General features: G+C 47.9%; 1 non-coding gene across 1 annotated transcript; it reads right to left on the bottom strand.

Annotated features, from left to right (window-relative positions):
• Positions 1-22,746: 22,746 nt before the first annotated feature.
• On the bottom strand, positions 22,747-22,928 carry LOC119434186 (U2 spliceosomal RNA). The gene has a single exon (XR_005188575.1). It is a non-coding gene; the product is annotated as a U2 spliceosomal RNA (small nuclear RNA).
• Between the last annotated feature and the right edge of the window lie 285 nt (positions 22,929-23,213).

Genomic DNA, 23,213 nt, shown 5'->3' with positions numbered 1-23,213 from the left:
GGTAACTGCATGGATAATAAAATAAGCATTTTCCGTCATTCTCTGCTGGAAGCAGCAGCAGGCAAAAACCGACGCAGCCTATAGCAGAAGAATAGAGTTATCTATCAATGCCACCTGCCAGAATTCGTTAAACGGCATCACACAATCGCTAAGGCGTGTCAATCCTTCAGGCAGTCCTTAGCACCACGGTGGGGAAAAAAGAATAAGGAAAAAAAAACCCTGCGTTTGCATCAATAGCACGAACAACCATTTGTGAACCAAAGAACGAGAGTCAATGTATGTATGGTCACGTGGGATTCATTACGGCGCGCTTAAATACGCAGTGCCGCCTCCAGTTCGTTGACTTAATCGCCAAGCAGGTCAAGCCACAGTCCCACCGCGCAAGTTTCTTATTGGAACTCATTTTGCGTCTTTGCAGGATCACAGACTCAGACCTCAAGCAAGCAACATGATGCTGAAACTGTGCGGAGCTCTACTATTCGTGTCGGCTGCTTGCGCCTTCGTCTGTATGCCTGACTACTGCAAGGGCGTCAAGTGCACGCAGATCAAAGCCAAAGACTGCCCTGGACGCCTTAGCAAAGATGGCAGTCTCTGCCGGTGCTGCGTGGCCTGCATCCACTGGATAGGTAACGTTCTACGCTGCTTTGAAAGCTTGCACCTTCTGGCACAACGATACAACTGTCTTTGTCTGCGTGGTAAAAACTCATCTCTGGAAGTTTAGGTGCACGAAATAAAAAGTCTGATCTGATTATGAAGCATCTCAGTTCACATTTCACCACCCGGAATTCTTTTTAAAGCGCACCCAATGCGCGCTGCGCTAGCGTTCTTGGGTTACTTCCCTGTCGGAATGTGGCTGCAGGGGTGGGCATCGCACCCGCGACCTCGTGTTCAGAAGCGCGTTCGCATGTTGCTTGCTTGCTTCTGCAGTGGACTATGCACGTGCAAGCGAAGCTTTCTTTGTCTACCCGCCAAGGGTTTGGCGCGTGTCGGCGTGGTCGTCTATCTCGCCTTCCGGTTGGCAAACTCCTTATCAAGAGTCTCCGCGAATACGCCGTGAATAACTCCGTTACCTACGAGGAGTCCATGTAGCCTTCGGCTTTCTCCCTTCTCCCCCTTTTTTTAAGGCGAAGCTTCATATGTCTACGCGAAATTGTATACGGCTAGGCGAAATCGCCTGTGTACAGAAAATTATCATCAACATTGGCTCGAGCATCGTCGTGTTCTTCCGCAGCTAGCTCGTTGGCGCCCCTCGGGTTGCGCTCGTGCTCGGCACGCGCTCGTGGAACTGATCCTGCGTTAGCCGTCGTCGTCTTCTTCCACAGCTGGCTGCGGTCCCGCTCATCATTCCAGCGTAGAATTTCACTTTTCTTCTGTTGTTCACTTGTCGTAATGGGGAGGCGGCGTTTACGGGGGTATGAGCCATTCATTGTCTTACGTGACGGACATATTTAATTTTGAAGAAATACCCGCCGCGGTGGCTCAGTTAGCTAAGGCGTTGCGCTGCTGAACACGAGGTCGCGGGATCAAATCCCGGCCGCGGCGGCCGCATTTCTATGGAGACGAAATGCAAAAACGCCCGTGTGCTTGCGTTGTAGTGCACGTTAAAGAACCCCAGGTGGCCAAAATTAATCCGGAGCCTTCTACTACGGCGTGCCTCAGAATCAGAACTGGTTTTGGCACGTAAAACCACAGAAAGAAAGAAGAATATTGAAGAAATTTAATTTCGAAGACTCGCAAGCGGCAATGGGCGGGCGAATGCTGCTAACCACGCCGCCGAGCAAACTCGAGACATCAAACGCCTTGGTGCTCTCATGGTTGTTTCGTTAACTTGGTAGATACCAACATTGGCATAGTATGACAGCGGTGTATGAACATAAGCGATAGGTCGTGACACGAATGTCATGACATGCGTGTCATGTAGGTCATGAAACAGCCGCCTAAAATGACAGTGACGAAGCGGAAAAAGATTAACACTCAAAAACCAATGTAATGGGTTCGAATGCGGTACTAAGTGAAGGAAAAGGCTAAAGGTTGATGGTCGAAGTCAGTCATGAGCATGACTAAGGCTTTCTCCTTAAGGTCACTTAGGCATAGTTAAAGGGACTGCTGAGGACTCCTGACATGAATGTCATGACATGCGTGTCTTGTAGGTAATGAAACAGCCGCCTACGTCTTGGTGCTCTAATGCTCGTTTCGACAACTTGGTAGGCACACTGCTTCGCACACTATCGATTCCCTCAGGGCGTGGGATCTGCCGCCTTTTTTTTAAACAGCGAAGCTGTTTAAGCCAGCCGTAAAACGTGCGCGTTTCATGAAAACCCAGCCGCACCGTAGCCATGGCAACCAGCGACGCCGCAGCTGCCCGCCACTGCGTTGCCTAGCAACCACCTCGCGGAGCGTCGCGCGCTATGCTCGGGAGAGAGAAAAAGAAAATGAGAGCGAGAGAGAGAGAGAGAAACAAATTTTAGCAGCACCAACGAGGCAACGCGCAGAGGCCAGCACGGACCTGCTGTTCCCAGCCCGCAGTTCCAGCATGTTATTCAAGGTCGTACTTTACTACCTTGCCGATTCAATGCTGGCTGACCGATTTTAAGGGCACCCTTCCCGAGACGATGAAGACTACCCTCTCCCTCCCCTTCTTCCACTCTTACTACTTTCTATCCCCCTTTCCCCGCCCCTCAGATGCTGAGCCGTGCTCCCTATAAGGGCTGCCAAAAACATGGATCTTTTCTTTTTTTCTGAATCTCTACTACTACTAACGCGCAGAAGAAGAAGAAATAAACTTTATTATAATGTGAAAGAATTAATGTGGTTGGGGCCCTTAGTCCAGGGCCCCAATGGCTGCCGCCACCGCTCTTGGGCAGAGGTGTTGCCGACGCCAACCGCGCTTCTCCGTTTCTCCGCATTAGCGCCTAGAGTGTACTAGTATTAGCGCCGAACGCTCGCGGTGTCCATGACTGCAGAAAGCGCCTCCGGCGGCTCGGCCGAGCTCCCACCAGCTGCGCGCTTCTGCGTATGCGCTGTGACGTCATCCCGGCGTTTCGTATGCTGCGCGCCGCCCGTACACTGTGCATAGCTTTCGCCCCACTTCCCCTACGTGTGCTCGGACTGCAAGTGCTTCGCGAGGCGTTCCCCGATGCCACGGACCACGAGGAAATGCTTATACACTTCGTAAAACTTAGCATCACTTGGCATTATTTCGTATAACTTAGCATCGCTTCGTATAGCCAGGGCCAGCTAGGAACCGATCAGCTCCGTTTTGTCTTTAGCCTTACGCCACTAGTGCTACAGTGGCTAGAATTCTAGCCACTGTACTAGTGCAAGCTACCCCGACGAAAAAAATTTTTTCTTACTTTCTTTTTTTCTTTGTTTTTGCGTTTTTCTTTCTCAAGCTAAGTATATATAAAGAGACTGTCGCGAGAATTTACTCTATCCCTTGAAAAAGTTCGGGCCACCGACCGAAACTGTTGGGTAAATCAATGAAAGATAACCGCGAAGTTGTGCTTCTCATATTTATAAATACGCTTGGCTCATTGAATAATCCAGTCGCTAATATCTACACCACTCATAATCATATTGTAAGAAGCAAGCAAACAATGACACCAAGTTTGTTGGCTTCCTATATTATGACTAATAAAAATCGGTCCCCTCCGTTTCCTTTCTTCTCGTTCATATATATAAATAGTATACTGCTCACACAGTCCTTTAAACCCAAACCTTTCTAATTACCCAACAAAAATTTGAAAGCGTTGGGTTTTAAAGGATTGTAGAAACCGTTTCTTTAATTTTTTATTTTATTGGGCGCCTCCAAACTGGGAAAATAAAAGACGAACTCAGTAACTTCAAGCACATTACGTATGATGTTCCACAAGGTTCTATATTGGGCCCGATTTTGTTTAATATATATGTGAGCGACTTGGCTGATTTGAAGTTAAATGCAAGTCTTTTTCAATATACTACGATACAGCGTTGCTTCTGTCTCATGAGACGCGCAGTGAAGCTTTGACAAGCTGATGTTGAGGTACTTTTTGATTAGCTATTGGATAACGAAACAAGTGTCAATAGAGTAAAAACCACGCTAGTATGTTTTATAAATTACTACAACAGAGTTCAGAAAATATATTGTACTTCATGGTAGCTCATGTACAGGTGCCAATGTTCACCAATGCCCTTCTGTCCTACTGTTAGATATTTGGGAATGTACTTTGATGAGAAAATGTTCTGGTGTGCTCACGTAGTTAAGCGTCTCCGTCTGTTTTCTGTCCAATTATATCATATTAAACACCAGTTACTTTCACCTGCGTAAAGCTGTATTCAAAGCTTTGGGCGTATCTGTCTTGCGGTACGATACTACTGTGTTCTTAAAAAAAATTAAATTATGGGGTTTTACGTGCCAAAACCAGTTCTGATTATGAGGCACGCCGTAGTGGGGGACTCCGGAAATTTGGACCACCCGGGGTTCTTTAACGTGCACCTAAATCTAAGTACACGGGTGTTTTCGCATTTCGCCCCCATCGAAATGCGGTCGCCGTGGCCGGGATTCGATCCCGCGACCTCGTGCTCAGCAGCCCAACACCATAGCCACTGAGCAACCACGGCGGGTCTACTGTGTTCTTGCTCCACTCATGAGCTTAACGAATTGACAAAGTTTTACATGGGCTGCCGGCTGACATATTGTACGGCACAAACTGTGATGGATTAGACATCATTTCAAAAATGACGGCTGCTCAAGTTCATTCTTTACATAATTTATTTATACTAGTAGTGGTCATAAGAAATTATTTCTCCAGAAAATTCAAGCATCTAGGAAGCAAACCACGAGCTTAAAGGAGCGTGGATCGTTAAAAAAAACAACTCTTACCCTACTGGAAAATGCGGGTAAGGGAAGCTTGCCCTGGATGCACCTAAACTAACCATGATGCGACGGCTGCGACGGAGAGAGTGACGTCATTGACGGTATGCCCGCAGTCCGCCGTTGTTCGCGTGTGTTCGGTGTCTCGTCTCGAGTTTGCTCCGTGGCGTGGTTAGCAGCATTCGCCCGCCATTGCCGCTTGCGATTCTTCGAAATTAAATTGCTTCAAAATTAAATCTGTCCGTTACGTAAGACAATCAATGGTGCATACCCCCGTAAGCAATGGTGCATACCCCCGTAAACGCGGCCTCCCCATTACGACAAAAGAGAAGTGAAATTCTACGCTGGAATTATGAGCGGCAACGCAGCCAGATGTGAAAGAGGATGGCGAACGCGGGAGCAGTGGCTGGAGCGCTTGCCGAGCACGAGCGTAAACCGAGGGGCGCCAACGAGCCAGCTGCGAATGACGACGACGCTCGAGCCAATGCTGATGCTGATCGTTTTTAGGGGCGAAGCTCCTTATAGCGGCACCCGTTCCGTCCCCGTCGTCGTAGTAGTAGTGTGTAACCAGTCTGAGAAAAATGAGAAAAAAAATTCAGAAGTTGTGTCCGTAGCGCGGAATCGAACCAGGGACCCCTCGCTTCCGAGCGCGCGGCGTGAGCCCACTACGCCACGAAGCGGACATGGACACACGCACCACGATGGCAATAAATACCCAACATTAACGAAAGGCCGCGTTTCTAACGCGTTTGTGCTAGCGCGTTACGGCCCGTGTAAGAAGCTGGTGTAAGACGCTGTGGCCTCTCCGCCTTACCTTCAACGCGTTTCGAACGCGCTGCCCAAAGCGGTGGCAAGTCAAGTTCAAGTCGAGGAGCGTTTATGAATACGGGGGGTATACTCTCTCAGCAGTCATGTGATGGCGTCGGCAAACGCGGTGCACGTTCCGGCATGTGTAAATGGCTGCGTAAGACGATGTGGAAGCTCCCTCTTACTAGAGAGTACTGCACGTTTCTAACGCGTTTGTGCTAGCGTCCCCTTAAGCGGGAGATCCGATGATTCCCTGCGGAGCTTCGCCCACTCATCATCATTCACCCCGTGGATATGCTGTGTTTTTTTTTTTGCGTACACGGACGCCACCGAAATCTGTACGTTATAACAAGCTTCGCTTGAAAATTAAAACTAAATTCTGCTGCTTTACGTGCCAACACCGCCATATGATTATGAGGCACGCCGTAATGGGGGGACACCGGATTAAATTGGACCACCTGGGGCTCTTTAACAGGCACCCAATGCACGATGAACGGAAGTTTTTGCATTTCGCCCTCGTCGAAATGTGGCCGCATGCACGTGGCCGGAATTTGATCCCGCGCCCTCGGGCTTAACAGTGCAACGCTAAGCCACTACGCCACCAGGGTGGGTAGCGTGGACAGTTACAAACTTCCTAAAATATATACACACTATGGGGGAAAAATATGCCGGGATTTTTACGTATCCTTCTAATCAGTTGCCTGATGAAGTGTGTTTTCAGGCTCGTGAAACAATTGAAATCCTCTGTGAAATCTTGCTTCCCCATTAATGCACAATACATGTGTTTTTTTTGCTGCTTCTCGGTCGTGTAAATACGCCTTATGAATGTTATTGCTTCTTGTGTTTTATTTTGCTTATTTTGGTATTGATAATTTGATATTCCTTCTTGTGTTACCTGAGCCGCGATGTGCTGTTCTTACTATTGTACTGTTTTATTTAATTTTAGTTTTTATAATTTTTTCTCTCTTTTTTTCCCACCCGCAAACGATTTACGCTTGCACGAATACAATCTTTGTATTTTATTGTAATAAAATGTGTATATGCACGTATGTATAATGAATAGTACTTAAACCTAGGTAATAAATATCATTAAGTTGGTGGGAAGGAAGGAATGAAGGAATTCTGTTACGCTTTCATTGCTAACCTTGGCCAATCCCCTCTCGTGGGTACCTGTCACGTGCGAACGGCCACAACAAAAGTCAGCTGCTCTTAATAAACGCCAGCATCTTTCAAAATAAGTAACAACATTAGTGTTATTATTCTCAGTCTATATTCTTTCAGATAACCGACACTGCTGCGTCGGAGCTACAGCACAGCCGGCAGGTCTTCCAGAAAAGAAGTTTGAAAAATCTTTTTGAGTAACATACGAGTGTCTGCGTATTACGGCAGTGTTCTCTCGTACTGGTGTGCTTTACGCTCTTGGCTTGAAAAATGGTGCCACACAGTTAGTCCTGTGCATCGCGTATTTGTTCGTCCCGTTTCGTCTTGACGTGCGTTTCGTTTCTTTGACAATCGGCGAAGCTGCTCAGAGAAATGTTTGATCTTCGCTTCATTGTCAAATATATATATTTGGTCCGTCGTCACGTAGCAGTGACGTTGCAGAAAACAGTGCTAAAACTGTGAATGACGAAGCTGATTCTTTATTGGGCGATCCTGTGCCCAGCAAGGAAACTAACTTTACAACAAGAGCGGCGTGCACAATCGTCCGTTGTCGATGGGGCTGCTTACATCGGACCTTGTTTTCCTGATACGCATCCGTTTATGCGTCTACAGAAACTTTTCAAAACGCGCGTCTTCCGAGTACAGGTTGCGTGCAACAACGCTCGATCGAGTGCCGTGCTTTGGGTACACGTTAAAGAAGCATAGGTGTTCAAATTTCAATTCGCAGTCCTTCACTTGGAAACGCTAAACCTGACAAAATTTTTTATCAATACGTGTGTGCAGATGCGGGCCAGCGTTGCCGAATTCCTGGCGTGCTTGGCCTCCCCTCGGGAGTCGAATGCAAGCCCGGACTCACGTGTGACCTCAGAACCAATGTCTGCAAGAAGCCAAGGTCGTAGTTGCTATTTTCTAAAACATAGTTGAATGAAACAGGAGTTCCGATCTCTTAAGCATTATTGCAATGTAAAAAAAAATAAATTGAAAAAAGCTCGAAATGCACGACATCTGCATTATGAGCTGTTGACGACTTTCCCTTTCTTTGCACAAATTCAGACGCACATAAAGTTTGCTGTCGTGTACAGTTGTGTCGAAAATTTTGCAACTTACACAAACAATGCAGTCAGCAGGGGCGGTATTCTGTAAGAGTCCAATTAGTGGACTGTCCATTGCGGCTGTCGCTGATTGGCTGCTGCTTCACGTGCAGGAAGGAGAATGGATACCGCCCCTGGACTGCGAGAAAACACCAGTGCTGATTATCAACTGGTGGCTTTGTTGGAGGAACAGTATATTCGAGAAGGGGAAAAAAAAAGGCGGAAAGCAAGAACGATAGCCTGACGCACACACGAGCACACGCACACGCACTAACCAAAGAGCACACAAAACTAAAACAGCGAGTTATCGAGCACCGAACGAGGCAAGAGCTACTGCCTCCCGCCTTATTTTTGGATATATTTCTGTTCCTTGAATAAAACCCGCAGTTGACAGTAAAAAAAGCCGCGCTCGTGTAGTCTCTCGTGGTCATGTTTGCACTGTACGTTCGTTCAGTATGTCGGTGTTCAATCAACAGGCCAAAATAGAACTCTCCTAAAGATAAATTGGAACAACTGCAGCAGATACAACAATCAAACAAGAGCACCAACCAACCAAACAAACAAGCAACCAAATAAAACACATTAATACGACACAAATCATTATGACAAGTCTATAATAGTTTGTAGGAACACCCCTGATGATCTTCCTTGGAAAGCGTGAAAAATAAGGAAAGCCGACAGGCTGTTTTCGGCTAGTTACTACTAAGGCGCCTCCATACATGTTTCCGCCGACCAGCAAAGGCGGCGGTGGCGCGCGGGTGGAGGGGCTTTTCTTATAAACACATCAAGCAAAAAGAAAACGGAGTCAGAGAAAGCACAGGGAAAAAAAATTACTGCTACGTTTAATAGAATCATTAAGGTTAAGGGAAACGAACGTCCACGCAAAAGAACACTTGGCACTAGAGCGTGAGAGTCGAACACCGTAACTTCCGCATCACGCGTGCGGTGTTGTACCATTATGTGTATACTAGCTCTGGCCCTGGGAGTGTTTGCCAGTGTTGATATTGTGGCCATTCGCAAATGCGCAAGGAAGTTCGACGGGAGGATGGCCGCCGCGGTAGATTATAGTGATTTTACATTATTGTTTTTACAGCGAAGCTATCTATGGCTAGGATGAGGGATTTAATGACCTCCACGCGGAAAGAAAAATGGGGGCAGCTTGCACTAGTGGTGCAAGGCTGGAGTAAACAGCGGAGCTGGTGATCGACCTAGCTTCTTCCAGGTTTTACCAGTCTTGACTAAGTGCTAGGAAATGCAAAGTGCTGCTAGGCACGGTATTCCGAATCGGCTCGCCGCCGACGCGCAGATTCTCGCTTGGCCGCGCGACGCGCTTCAAAATGAGCGGCTTCTTCTTCGGGTGTCCAGGGGCGGTATTCTGTAAGAGTCCACCTAGTGGACTGTCCATTTCGGCGGTCGCTGATTGGCTGCTGCTTGATGAACAGGAAGGTGCCAGCCAGTCTCCTTCCTGCACGTCAAGCAGCAGCCAATCAGCGACAGCCGAAATGGACAGTCCACTAGGTAGACTCTTACAGAATACCGCCCCAGATCTTCTTTGGTCGTCCCATGTCAGAGCTACATGTACTTGCGACATAGTCAACGAGAGTTCTGCCGCCGTCGCGGCGGCACCAAGCTTTATCTCCCCGGTGACGTCACAGCCAAGCTGCGCCTTCACACTTGCAGGGGCGTGGCTGGTCGAAACCTGCCGAGCCGACGCTAGAGGTACCTGATGCAGTCACGGACACCGCGCGCATTCGGCGCGAACGCGGGGAAACGGGGAAACGCGAACGGCGTCGGCAGCTGCTCTGCGCGTTGCCTCGTTGGTGCTGCTATAATTTATTTCTCTCTCGCTCTCATTTTCTTTCTTTCTCCTGAGCATAGCGCGCACCGCGCGCATGCTCTCTATCCTTCTCTCCTTAACGTCCATATCAAGGCAACATGTGCACGGCACGGAGAGGAAGCGAAGCACACGCCGCTTCGCGAGGTGGTTGCTAGGCAACGCATCGTGACGTCATCGCCATGCGCAGTTTTTTGTTCGCACTACGCGGCCTAACCAAGAGCTTAAACAGCTCCGCTGTTAAATCTCGAGTGAAAAAAGCCAACAACAAGAGCAAACGCATATCGCCGCTCACGTCGGAGCTCGGTTTAATTAACGGCCACCTGTGTCTCTGTGAATGTATGACGTAGTGCCGGATAAGGCGACCAAGGGGAAAAGGTTGGCGCCCCTCGACACAACCATGCGAACGCGCTCGTGCCACTGCTCACGCATTCGTCGTCTTCTTCCACAGCTGGGTGCTCCGTTGCCGCTCATTCCAGCGTAGAATTTATTTCACTTCTGTCGTAATGGGGAGGCCGCGTTTGCGGGGGTATGAGCCATTGCTTAAGGGGGTATGTCCGTCTTACGTGACGGACATATTTAATAACATAGGGGATAAGTGAACGTGTGTGAGCACTTATCATCACGATGACCACCCATCAGGACAATAGATATGTTCGCACCATTGTTCAAAATTCGGTGTCACCTCTGCGTCATGCGCTAAACAGCTTCGCTGGTCATCTACTTCACAGAGGGGAATTGCTCACGATTGTTTTTTAATTGCAATGCATAGACTTCCAAATCGTTTAGTAGTTAAAGCTACCAATTGCTTACTCCCATGACACAGTCGGTATGAAGCCACCTTTTTTGTTCGAGCTAAAATATGTGTACTAAAATATATGGTTGGGATGCACGAAGGCACCTTTTTTTCTTAATTAAACGAACAAACTTATTATCTCAAGTACCCTCATTTGTGGAAGCAATACAGAGAGGAATGCGAATACAGGCTAGCAAATGTAAGGTAAGCTATATACAATAATCGCGAAGTACAATACTGTAAGTATAGAAATAAGAGTACTTAAAATACACCACATGTGTATTTATAATATAACATGCAATACAAATCTCTATAAGGACATTCATAAGGGTTTTCAATGAGTGCGCCTGTAAATTTACTAGTTTGTTGTTGTCACTATTTCCTCGGGTAGATGATTCCTGTCTTGCGAAGTACGGGGCAAAATTGAATTTGAAAAAGAAAAGTGTTAGCGTTACACCGATTGTACCTAACTTTGAAGTGGTAATCGATACAGATTGTAAGCAGGCATCGTGATGATTTTGGTACGTAAGGAATAGTAATAGTAAACTATATATGAAAGACGTAAAGTCGAAGCACCAGTCTACGTAAGGATAGATCATCATCATCATCATATCAGCCTATATTTATGTCCACTGCAGGACGAAGGCCTCTCCCTGTGATCTCCAATTACCCCTGTCCTAGATAGTCCTAGCTTATTGCGCGTAGAAGTTCTGCCGTTTACGGAATATCGAGTCACCACGTAGCCGCAGATATCAGTAGCAATGCTGGCAGCGAAGTCTTGTGATGATTTGTTCAAGCACAACGCGTTCAAAATTTTTTTAATGAACGAGTGTTCGTCTAAGGACTATAAAACGAGGACGGACTGTTTGTTAACGACAGTTTCTGGCGACTCTTTATAACAGCAGCTACGTGGAATATGCATGGTTGGTCACTGCAGTAATAGCTCTGTGTCTTATGTATGGTTAAACTCTGCACCTCTAACACCACCGTTTACGCAAACGTTTACGCAAACGTATCCGGTAACCCGATTTTCTGTAAAGGGCAGTAGGGAGTTGTAGCTGTCCGTAAACGCATTGCCGTTTGCGGAATAGCAAGCTACCGGATACGTATACGGCAGCATGGATGGAGGGATGCTATGAGCGTCCCCTTTGAAACGGGGTGGTGGGTTGCGCCACCAAGCTCTTATTATTTTGCCTAATGTCCTATCTTTACTTTTCAGAAACACACAATTACAAATAATTCCAGGCATCAACCTTTCCTGAACCATTACTGGGAACTCTGTTTCTGTACATCTCCGTCGTTTGTGGTCTCCCTACTTTTCTTCCACCAAACCTCCAACCGCCTCTTACTAATCTCTACAGCCGCCATGTTTACTTTGCCCCTGCTATCCCTGAAACCCATGGGCTTCAAGGAGGTCAGAGGAGCCTAGACTTGCAGCTGGGTAGATTTCTTAACATTCCAATAAAACATGTTCGACAGTTTGTCTAGCTTTACCACAGCAAGCACATGTGTCTTCGTCTTTGGTGTACCTTGACTTATAACTACGTGTTCTAAGGCATCCTGGTAACGCTGGTTTAGCGCCATATCTTGACGCAGTTTCTAACCAGAGAGGACTCAAAAGCTAATGCTGCAGCGACCTACATATGCTACTTAACTGCTGGTCTAAAGCATCGGTAGTGACATAATCGTTAAATTGCAATAACTTTATATTTTCATTCGACGGGAAAAGCACTGACGCGACACAAAAACTTTTAAAACGCATTGTAATTGGACAAAATGCCACTGGATGTCTCTAGATGCCGTCCACGGCTACGGTGACCCAGTAATCCGCCAACGTAACAAGTTTGCGGAAACGCTAAAGTTCTCTAATATTTTTACGGACAAGCTAAAATTCCCTGGTGATAAGCTGGACCTCATAGCTGTTACACTTGCAGTTCTGTTGCATACGACGTTACCTTTATTTATAATGCATCATTAGTCAAGGTAGGGTGGCTAAATGTAAAAAGAACCACAGGTGAGAAAGAGACCTCCAGGCGACGCTACTAAACAGACGGCGCGGGTTGTTGTGCCTCAGGAGTTGGAACCGCGTCGGTTGGCCCCGATTTAGCTTCGTCTGTTTTAGCAGGGACCGCCGTGTCTTCAGCGGTGGCAGGTGGCAAGTCCACTCCAGCGGGGCCTTGTTCGGCAGCTCCTGGCTTTGCTTCTTCTGGTTTTGTAGCACTTGTAGCACTTGGATCAGCTGCGGCCTGTCCGGGTTCTGCCAGGACCGGCTGCAGACAAATATCAGAGTCGGTAACTATTCTGGCTTGTTGACAAAGAAACGAATCACGTAAAGGCACGTCCCCACTAGCGGAAGAAAACGCGCGCGCCGATTCAGGATGTCATGAAGGGCAATGTTTACAAAAAAAGCGACGGGAGCTCGCGGCAACCACTCGATCGAATGGGTCCGAGGACCATTTTAATCCGAAGCCTTTTTAAAGTCCGTGTCAACCAGGTTTATGTCGTGTATCTGGCCATTTTCGTGGGCCGATCCTGGGGATAGCGCAGTGCAATATGTGCCACTGGGGCCACTGAGTATGTCCCACTGGGTCCACCGTGTGCCATTGGCCGGTGTGTACCATTGAGTCCACGGGTATGTGTCACTGAGATGTGCCATCGGGGTAATATGCCATCGGAGTAATGTGCCATGTGGGTAACGTGCCATGTGAGTAACGTGCCATGTGGGTAACGTGCCATGTGGGTAATGTGCCTCTGGGTAATATGCCACTGGGTAATGTGCCACTCTTCAATGAACCGTTTCGACGCCAGCTTCGGTCACTGGGTATCGAAGCATCATCACCAGCGTATATTTATGTCCACTGCAGGACGAAGGCCTCTCCCTGTGATCTCCAATTACCCCTGTCTTGCGCTAGTTGATTCCAACTTGCGCCTGCAAATTTCCTAACTTCATCACCCCACCTAGTTTTCTGCCGTCCTCGACTGCGCTTCTGTTCTCTTGGTGTCCATTCTGTAACTCTAATGGTCTACCGATTATCCATCCTAGGCATTACATATGGCCTGCCCAGCTCCATTTTTTCCGCTTAATGTCAACTAGAATATCGATTATCCCCATTTGCCCTCTGATCCTCACCGCTCTCTTCCCATCTCTTAACGTTAGGCCTAACATTTTTCGCTCCATCGCTCTTTGCGTGGTCCTTAACTTGTTCTCGAGCTTCTTAGCCTCCAAGTTTCTACCCCATATGTTAGAATTCAATGATTGCACACTTTTCTTTTCAACGACAGTGGTAAGCTCCCAGTCAGGATTTGGCAATGCCTGCATGCCGTATGCACTCCAACCCAATTTTATTCTTCTGTGAATTTCATTCTCATGATCAGCGTCCCCTGTGAGTAATTGACCTAGATAAACGTGCTCCTTTACAGACTCTAGAGGCTGACTGGCGATCCTGAATTCTTGTTCCCTTGCCAGGCTATTGAACATTATGTTTGTCTTCTGCATATTAATCTTCAACCCCACTCTTGCACTTTCTCAGTTAAGGTCCTCAATCATTTGTTGTAATTCGTCCTATTGTTGCTGAATAGGACAATGTCATCTGCAAATCGAAGGTTGCTGAGATATTCGCCATTGATCCTCACTCCTAAGCCTTCCGAGGCTTAAGAGTGACGTCTACATAATGCCTTGCAATACATAGATGTCGACTGCATGGAGTTGAATCTGTTAGGACTTTTTTTCTTACGACTACCGCAAAACGAACGCTCAATGAAAAGCGAGTCACGTAGTCATGTGACGGACACCATGCTGATTTCTGTTGGTGCTGTCGAAGCTCCCAGAAAGGCAAAATGGGTAAACGTTCCTAGGTATTTTTTTGCAAAAGCAAGAAATCTAGGGACATTAGTAAAAGTATGGTCCCAAAAGCGCGCGCTTCCTCGAGAGGTCTTGAAGGGAACGAGGGAACGCGGGGTGTCAGGTGATGTCACGTAACTGCTGCATCCACCAAAACACGGGTCAACGTGATCTTTGCGTCATCGGCCAGCCGCGCGCATTTTTCACGCTGTTGCGGACATGAGGCTGATAGTATAGATCACATAGGTGGGGGGGCCTGGACAAGCCTGTATTCGATGACGTTTTGCTGGTATCAGTGAAACGTAGATAGATAAAAAAATTAGAATTTGGTTTCTGAAGCTAACTAAACGTTGCCGCAGAAGCTGCGGTGGCTGCGTGCCATAGAAATAGTAAAAGTAGTGACGAATATGTTTGCAAGAATAATGACATGGAAGTGCGCATTGCACATGGAAGAAGAATAGACATTTCGGAAGCCGGGACGAGAACGAAAGGTATTTATTTAAGCCATGAAGTGTAGGACGTGAGTTGTTCATTGAACATGGTTCCAAATAGCAATTACACAGCATGGATGAGAACTTATACTTTAATGAGCCATAACATATTTGTAAAGGCGGTTTGAAGGGCTCGAGCATTGATGCACGGGAAAGAAGTAAAAAAGGCAAAGGGCATGATCACGAATACAGAGAATTACGAGTGGAGGTACGACGCAGAGTACATAACTCGATGCTTGGTCTCTCGTGGTGTCCCTGTATATGCATCTAAATGGAGAAGAGTTGCGTCTCTGTTTTCCCTGCGCCACTACTCGCTGAGCGCCATCACGTGGTCCAAAATTACGCCAACTGTTCTCTCGCGCTGCGACGAAGCCCACTTTACGGACGCGACGCCGACTTTTCGTTTCCTTCAGCGCCATCAACATTGCAATCGGCTGCTTCCGCAACATACATGACACGACGTGAATGGCACGCAATGATTTCGCATGACTATCAAAACACAAGAATCACAAGCACGGCGTGTGTGCATGGTATAACATGAATAAGATGCACCTACACGAGCGCATACCTGGTGGCCCGAGCTTATGTATGACATGACATGAATAACGTGACAAAAATGGAACAGCGTCTGTACGCTTCTGCCGCCATGATAAGTTTGGCTCCTGCGCGCGCAAGGAGTGGCTTTACCGCACAGCTTTGGAATAAAATGGCGGACCTTTGCGCAATTCTGCTCCCCTTGAGAGCATATGCAGGAACATTACAATGTCGTAGTATCCCTGTACATGGCTAACTACGCCTACTGCACCAACCCCTCATTATCATCCTACACAATGCCTCTATCTCATCGTGCCAGCGTTGTGACCCGCCTGTCACATGACAGACCGCTGCTATTGCTGCGCCGCCGCAGTAGTCTTGCCTGCGGCGTAGCACCTTGTGTCGTCTCCGCGTATTGTTAAAACACCAAGCGAAGAGCTAGAGCGCCAAAATTATACTTCGATATAATTTTCAATGCTTCACCTTCGACTGCAACTCCTTTTTATTTATTTCTTTTGAAACTCGAAAGAAACATGCCAGTTTCTAGCACAGTGTTCATTACGTCGCAACGAATGTGCACGATGGTGGCTCAAAATAATTGAGAGGTTTAAAGTGAACACCACGGATTTTAGTCCATCCACACGGGCAGAGATGACATCACGGACCTTGCCGACGAGCTGTCCTTTAACTTCATCAGCAGTGGTTATGAATATTGATTGACAGTGTCTTAAGAGGCGCGATTTTTCTGCCGCACAAGTATCGGATGAACCGCGAGTTGTTTCTATACTGTAACACACTTAACTTCTTTAATTCATGGTTGTTAACGCGTCAGCATCTGTCCAACCATCTGAAAGTGCAGTAGTAACAATGTGGTTACCTTTTGCTACCTATAGTTGCACTAAAAGTTATTTGTCTCATTTCATATTTTTGAGCTATATATAAAGTTCTCTCGAATACTAATTGCGTTTTGATCGTGCTTCATTACAGTCTTTTCTACAGCGTCGAGTACTTGAACAGGGGTTGAACAGGTACTCTTAGATCACCAGCTTTAAGGCTAATCAATTAAGCAGTATTTTAAAAGCAAGAATAGTGGCAGGCGTACCGTTTTTCGACAGCGATGTTTTCTAGACGCCGCGACTAAGAGGTGGCCTAGGCCTATACATAACTGTGCCTTGTACGATATGTGTTTTATCCCTGATTCTCTGATTGACTCAAACGGCGGCTAAGCTTTCTCTGATTGGCTCGAGGAGCCAACATGCCGGAATGGGATAATGTTCAGAATAACACCCCTGTTATTACTCTCTGTTGTGTGAACACGGAGGAAGGAAAAATGCATAGGAGATAGCGTCTCGTGACAATTTTGAAGCCTATAAATGTAAAGAAAATGCGCATATAGGAAATAGGCCTTCGCAACGTGATAGGCAAGCGGTAATTTCTAGCCGCCGAGCGTGCGGAGAGCTTGGAAGATAGTATAGCGAGCATGGAGGAATTAAGGAAAAAGTTATGAGATAGCATTGGGTCACACAGCCAGTCTTGGCAAGCGAACGCTCCGTGAAGCCAGCCCTTTGCACAGTGTCTGCCCAACACGTGACATCTTGGGTCGAGATCACGGAGCAATAATCGAGATTTGCCGACACGTTTGGAGCCCGGTGGTTTTTTAATCAATGCACACTTGTTCGGGGGCCCTACGGCAGCATTACATGCAGAGCGGGAGCCCTAAAATTTACCGCGCGTTAGACGTGACTGTCACGTGTTGGGCCGACACGCTTGGCTTCAATCGCGTTGCGCGATGCTCTATCCAAACTTTTTCCTTCCCCCATGATGGCGAGGAGCAGGTGGCGAGGGCCGATCGGGCGTCATTAAGAGCTACCACAAACCAAACAATGGCTTGAAAGGTTCGGCAAACCTTGGAGGGCCTATCGGACGCACAGACAATTTGGTATATGTGTGTTGAACGTACATAAGCTGCTGTGACTGCTGCTTTCCTGTAGCCCGCCTTGCCGTAGGCCTGGTCCATCTCCTGCTTGACGCCGGGCAGCCAAAGCGCGCCGGCAAGCAACGAGAGGCCCCCGGAAATGATGAACATGACCGCGTAGGACTGCGGGCCGTCGTCGCGGAACAGCGCTGTGGAATCCAGAGCAATAAAAGCATACAACTTTGTAATTTAGTGCCCGATGCACCGGAAGTGACGTGGCAACTGAGCGACTGGAACGCCTGCAGGAAGGTGCACCACGTTAGAGCATCTCCAACAAAATGTACTGGCACTTTTCGATTGTCTCATATGATGACGGCCTTCGTATGAAGTTTGTGGTGAGGGATGGGATATTGAAACGCTTGGCAATTGGTATGCGCAGTCTCGCACACATTCTTGCATTTATTTTGAAGTGTCACTCACTTTATTTCAGCGAAAGCTCACGATACGATTACCGACATGATAAACTCATACGTTTGTGAACAGCACGAGAACGGGACTAAAGTAAGTGAACGAACTACACGGCCGCTGAATTCCATCTTACCATAGCGGTGGTGAAATGATAGAGCATCCGCCTCGTATGCAGGATGGTATTGGGTTCAAACCCTGGTGACGCCGGAAACCCACCGGTAGTTTAATGGGCAGAGATGTCCCCCGGCCTGGTCCTCGGCTACTTGTTGGGGTTCGCATCTCGAAAGGGGGCTTTATAGAAATTTCTAGGCCTGGTCTCTGGCCGTCGCTTCTTGAACCACCGACGGCCTTGGTGTAGAGCATCCGCAGCGGCTGTGGGAGGCAGACGAGTAGAGTTGCCGCCTGGTACCTACCAGTAAAATAGCTACAAGCGCGCTCCCGGTCTGGTGCTCGGCCATTAAGGAAACTCAGCTTGAAAACGTGTGTTTCTCCCCAGCCCGAGGGTGTTTCCACCTAATCACGGCCGCCAGTCTGGCTGTGACCTAATGGATGCATTTCGACGCCACAGGTAAAATAGGCGCCATTTCCTTTTCAACAAACCGCCTCTTTTCAGGGCGCTTTGTTGTGCCTACAGGGTTAAACGAGATTTGCAAGGCGCGGGCTCCATCGTACAATTCACCGCTAAAGAAAGCCAGGTGTTGGACCAGGGGACGCCCGTACCCATTTGGATAACCGGTGGGTCACCGGCGGCAGCGTAGGCTTGAACTAACGACCTGCCGCAGCCGAGGCAGACACACAACCACTAGGCCACAGCTGTGGCCCAATGTCTAGTGTACCCTTAATCTTAGTCACGTGCTCTCGCTAATTTGCAATAGTATGTCGCCATATCAGCACGCCCGGTTAACCACCATTTTGAAGTGCAGTTTCGAGCGAATTCCGAACGGACTCCGCCGCGTTCCAACAGGTCCCGAAGAGTTCCAATCGACGGATCAGCCATCTTTCAGACGATTCGCAAGTTGCATGGAACGCTGCGTTTTATCGTATCTGTCTTGATTTATTCACCAAGCGATATGCGCGGAGTCTCGGGCTTTTAAATGTAGTGTATAGGTTACGCGGTGAAAATATACTCACTGACAAGCAGTGGCCCAATCAGGCAGGCGATACCCGAGGAAGCTCGGCAGATGATGAGCTGCTGTTCGACGGCGTCCGGCGCGAGAAAACGCTGCAGAACGGGCACGGACAGCATCTCCAGCGTGCTGCTCATCCACCCCAAACCAAAGCTGGCCGGTGCCAGCAGTACCACTTCCTTGGACATGGCCATGAGGAAGAGCACTCCGCCCTGCAGGAACGCCTGCACCGCCATCACCTGCGCCGTGACAGGCATGTAGGGGTCGGGTGGTTTTACAGGTCGCCGAAACCATCGGCAGGCTATTACTACCGGGTTTTCCTTTTTCAAGCGAAGCTTGTACTGGCTCACACGTTTCGGTGGCGTTGTTGTCACGCAAAAACTAACGTGTGGCGCATACCCGCATTGCATATGCGGGTATGCGCCAGGGATATGCGGGAATGAGCCAGAGGCAAGACAAAGAAAGAAAGAAAGAAAGAAAGAAAGAAAGAAAGAAAGAAAGAAAGAAAGGGCAGGTGCGGGGAAAGCTGCGCCGGCGACGGATCACGTGATGCGCGCGACCAACCAGGGTCGTTTGGTGTGTCGCTGGGAGTTTTTTTTCGGTTTTAGATCACACAGAACTAAAAAAAAAAAAATAGAAAAAAAGATCGCCTGTTTCAGATAGCATAAGTCTAATGACTGAGTTGGATAACTCAAAGAGGCGGACATTGCTCGCACGAGAGATCGAAATGCATAATGGAGTAAGTAGCAAGAATTCACTAATTAGCTTCTTTAAATTAATTATTTTACACACGTATTTCAATTTACGAATCGCAGCCGGGGAGTTCGCAAGGCGTATCCACTTGCAACGAAATTTCAGGATGACGCCAGTTTGAAGATATAAATTCCCAAAGTTGGCGAAAAAATACATGGGCGTCCCAGTTACTTTTGCGTTTCAACGCATAAAACGGCGTTTTCTTAAAAAAAAAAAGAAGTAAGTGGGACAACAACGCATTTTTATCGCAAGTTTGGGGGCGCATATCTCGAAACCGGTGCTATCCTCAGCATTCGCTCCAAGTGGACATGCCCTGCAAACTCACCGGTTGCAATTCGTAAATTGCAGTGTATGCCGTAGATAATTGAGTGAAAGTTAATTATGCACTTTTGATGATAAGTCGATTATGCATTTCGATTTCTCGTGCGAGTAATGTCCACCGCTTCGAGTAATCCAGCTCAAGGACTACAACTAGGCTATCTGCCACAGGCGATTTTTAAATATTCTGTATGATGCAAAAAAAAAAAAATAACATCTCGCACATGCTTGCCGTTATACTGGGTGTACTTACTACTTTGTGCCAAAGTTTTAAAATGAGCAAATGCCTCGTAGCTGGACAGAACCAAGATAATATTGTTTTCCGTAGCTTGGAGCAAGTCAGACTATTTGGTTTTTGCATTTCGCCTAAAAATATAATTAGTAAGTAGTAATTAACGAACTTCTCGAATATTATATTCAGAGCAAAGGTGTGAATGAGAAATTAAAATTACGGGGCTTTACGTGCCAAAACCACGATCTGATTATGAGGCATGCACGTCGTAGCGGGGAGACTCGGGAACAGTTTGGACCACCTGGGGTTCTTTAACGTGCACCTAAATCTAAGTACGGGGGTGTTTTCGCATTTGGCGCCCTTGATAATGCGGCCGCCATGGCCGGGATTTGATCCCGCGACCTCATTCATGCTTAGCAGCACAACACCATAGCCACTAAGCAACCACGGCAGGTAAGGAGAAATTGTCGACCATTCTGAAAAAAAAAAAAAAAAAAACATTCCGATCCAGTGTTCTGTTGCTCAATACGTGTTACATAAAATGTGTTTTATGCCGGGGTCCATGATCAACTTCCTGTAACGCATGTGACATGCGCGATGAACGCGTAAAATATGAATTCTTGACCACCATCTATAAGAGCGGTTGTGGAGACATGGTTTGTCTTTCGCGTCGGATTAGCTTTTTGTGACGCCTCGTCGCCTACGGAGTGCAGCTTCAACATGCATCAGCAGTGCTTACACGCTGCCTACTGCTTCGGTTGCGGTGGCACGAAATGAGAAAACTGCTGCGCTAAGGGGCGCAGTAAGTACGTCGACGGGCGAAATACAAAACCACAGTCTGACTTGCTCCAAGCGACGACAAACAACATTGCCTCGGTTCTGTGCAGCTACGCGGTACTCGCACATTTTAAAACTTTTTTGACACAAGTTACGCGGGGCCCCCGGTATATGATAATCGTTCTTTAGCTTCGTCCCCGGGCTTTGGTGTCATCGTCGGTCGTCGGGGCATACCCTCAGTGCCGCAGCCGTTTGCTTTAGGGGCAGGTATTTAGCCCTTCACGTCAAGTTATACTCTCTCTCATCTCGTATGCGCCGGATGGCTCGCTCGATGGTTTGTTGTTCCGCTATACATCGGACCGGCACAATGAGTCGCAGTGTATCAGATTAGAGCCCCTCGATACGTGTTCCCGCCCACCAGGTCAAGTACTGCCGACCTAACCTCCTCCTCTCTGCTCCTCCCTCTCTCCTCCCTTCAGCTTCTGGCGTCGAGCGGAACTTACGTTGTCCCATTTCTAGTGCGGAGTGGAAGCGACGTAACTATACCATTTGCTCTTGCTGCGTAAAGGTACGAAGTGCGAGTGTACAGTGCACTAATATATTATAGGGCGAGCGTGCACCGAAGGAAAATTCAGGAACCGGAAACCCCGGAAGCGGAAATAGGGGAAGCGGAACTGGTGTGAGCGACGAATCAGGGAACAGCGGCGCGCAATGAAGGTTGGCGCCACTTAGCAAAAGAGGCGGTGGCGCGTGAATGGAGGGGGTTTTAGTCAGACAACCGAGCCAGCCGGAGAGAGTGCCGAAACGTCGTGATGTCCTTGACCATGCACCTTCAGTGTCATGACGTGACGACACAGACACCTCATGGGAAAGAGATCAAAACTGGTTTTTGGAAAGGAAAAAAAAAACCTTTATCGTAAATCGGTATTTTTTACAGGGGTTGTTATGTTCAGGACTGACGCAACAAAAAAGAAAATATGTGGAAAACTTGGAGGACGCTTAAGCTTCGCCTTTAAGAGTGGAACGCGATAGCATTATCGGGCCCTATTGATGCCGACACTGGCACCGCATTTTCTGCGACACGGGGCCCGATGGAAAACAATGGTGGGTCGATCCCGGTGGCAGTGCAGGTCAGAGCAATGGCTCATACCCCCGTAAGGCAGAGGCTACGAGCAGTGACTCATCAATGGTTCCTATCCCCGTAAGGAAGGAAAGAGGGGATTGTTTGTATTTTAGCGTAACAGAATTCTGTTTTCTCGTATATTCAAATTACAATCCGACGCTATACTGTCTGTAGGTTACGTGTAAGTCAGACTTCACGAATTTTCTGACGCATTTTACTTTGAGATATTCAATCAGTTCAGTAACAGCCTATGCGCCACGTGGAAGGCCTGCGTCGTTCTGGTTCGGGATGATTTTTTCTGACGGACAACGCCGGCTGCGGCTCACTCCGGCACCGGATTTTCTGCGTCACGGGGCCCTGAACGCTTTCGCATTAAAATGTCATGTCAGTGCTTCTTGAAGACATGACTATAAAGGGCGCTACGTCGCTCCTTCCAAAGTGGCATGTGTGTTGTTTGCCAGTGGGCGAGGCAGCAGCAACTTATGCGCGATGGTGAACCGTCTTCTTTTCACGCAGCTTCTTGTCTTCCTTGGTCATCCGGTCCTGAGCGAGCATTCCGTGAAGAATCCGTTATACAGCGAAGCTGTATATGGATAGTTGCCAACGGATCGATGTCCGCAGACCAAAAACCGTGTGCCGATCCCAAAGATAGTGTAATACCGGACCAACCCGCGGCGTACGTGAAGCAGGCTTCAAGCACTCCGCCAACTTGCAAAAATAAGTTTAGTGGCTTCGGTCCAAATATAACCCGTATCAGATGTTGAGCTGATAAGAACAGATGCTACACTTTGACCCGCGTCGGCCATATCTACGTTCGCATCATACACGTGTGCGCCATCCCGCCTATTCGAGCTATAGTGCCTACCAATCCGAGTGCCTTCTGTATCCTGACGTCATGCTCTACGTAGGCTCCTTTCCTCAGTTCTGGTCTGACTGCGAAACGGGTAGGCCGCGTGTTGTACGGTCTGAAGAAGAACAGCATGTCTACCAAGAACGACGACGTGAACAGAAAAGGGAATGGACGCGGCGGCGGCGGCGGAAGGAGACCACCGACGACGAGCCGACCGCGGACGCCAAGCGTAAGCGTGCTGCC

This window comes from Dermacentor silvarum, chromosome 11, assembly GCF_013339745.2.
Source record: "Dermacentor silvarum isolate Dsil-2018 chromosome 11, BIME_Dsil_1.4, whole genome shotgun sequence".
Taxonomy (NCBI): Eukaryota; Metazoa; Arthropoda; class Arachnida; order Ixodida; family Ixodidae; genus Dermacentor; species Dermacentor silvarum.
Note: the sequence above shows the minus strand (reverse complement) of the source record. Positions and strands in the feature narration are given on the sequence as shown.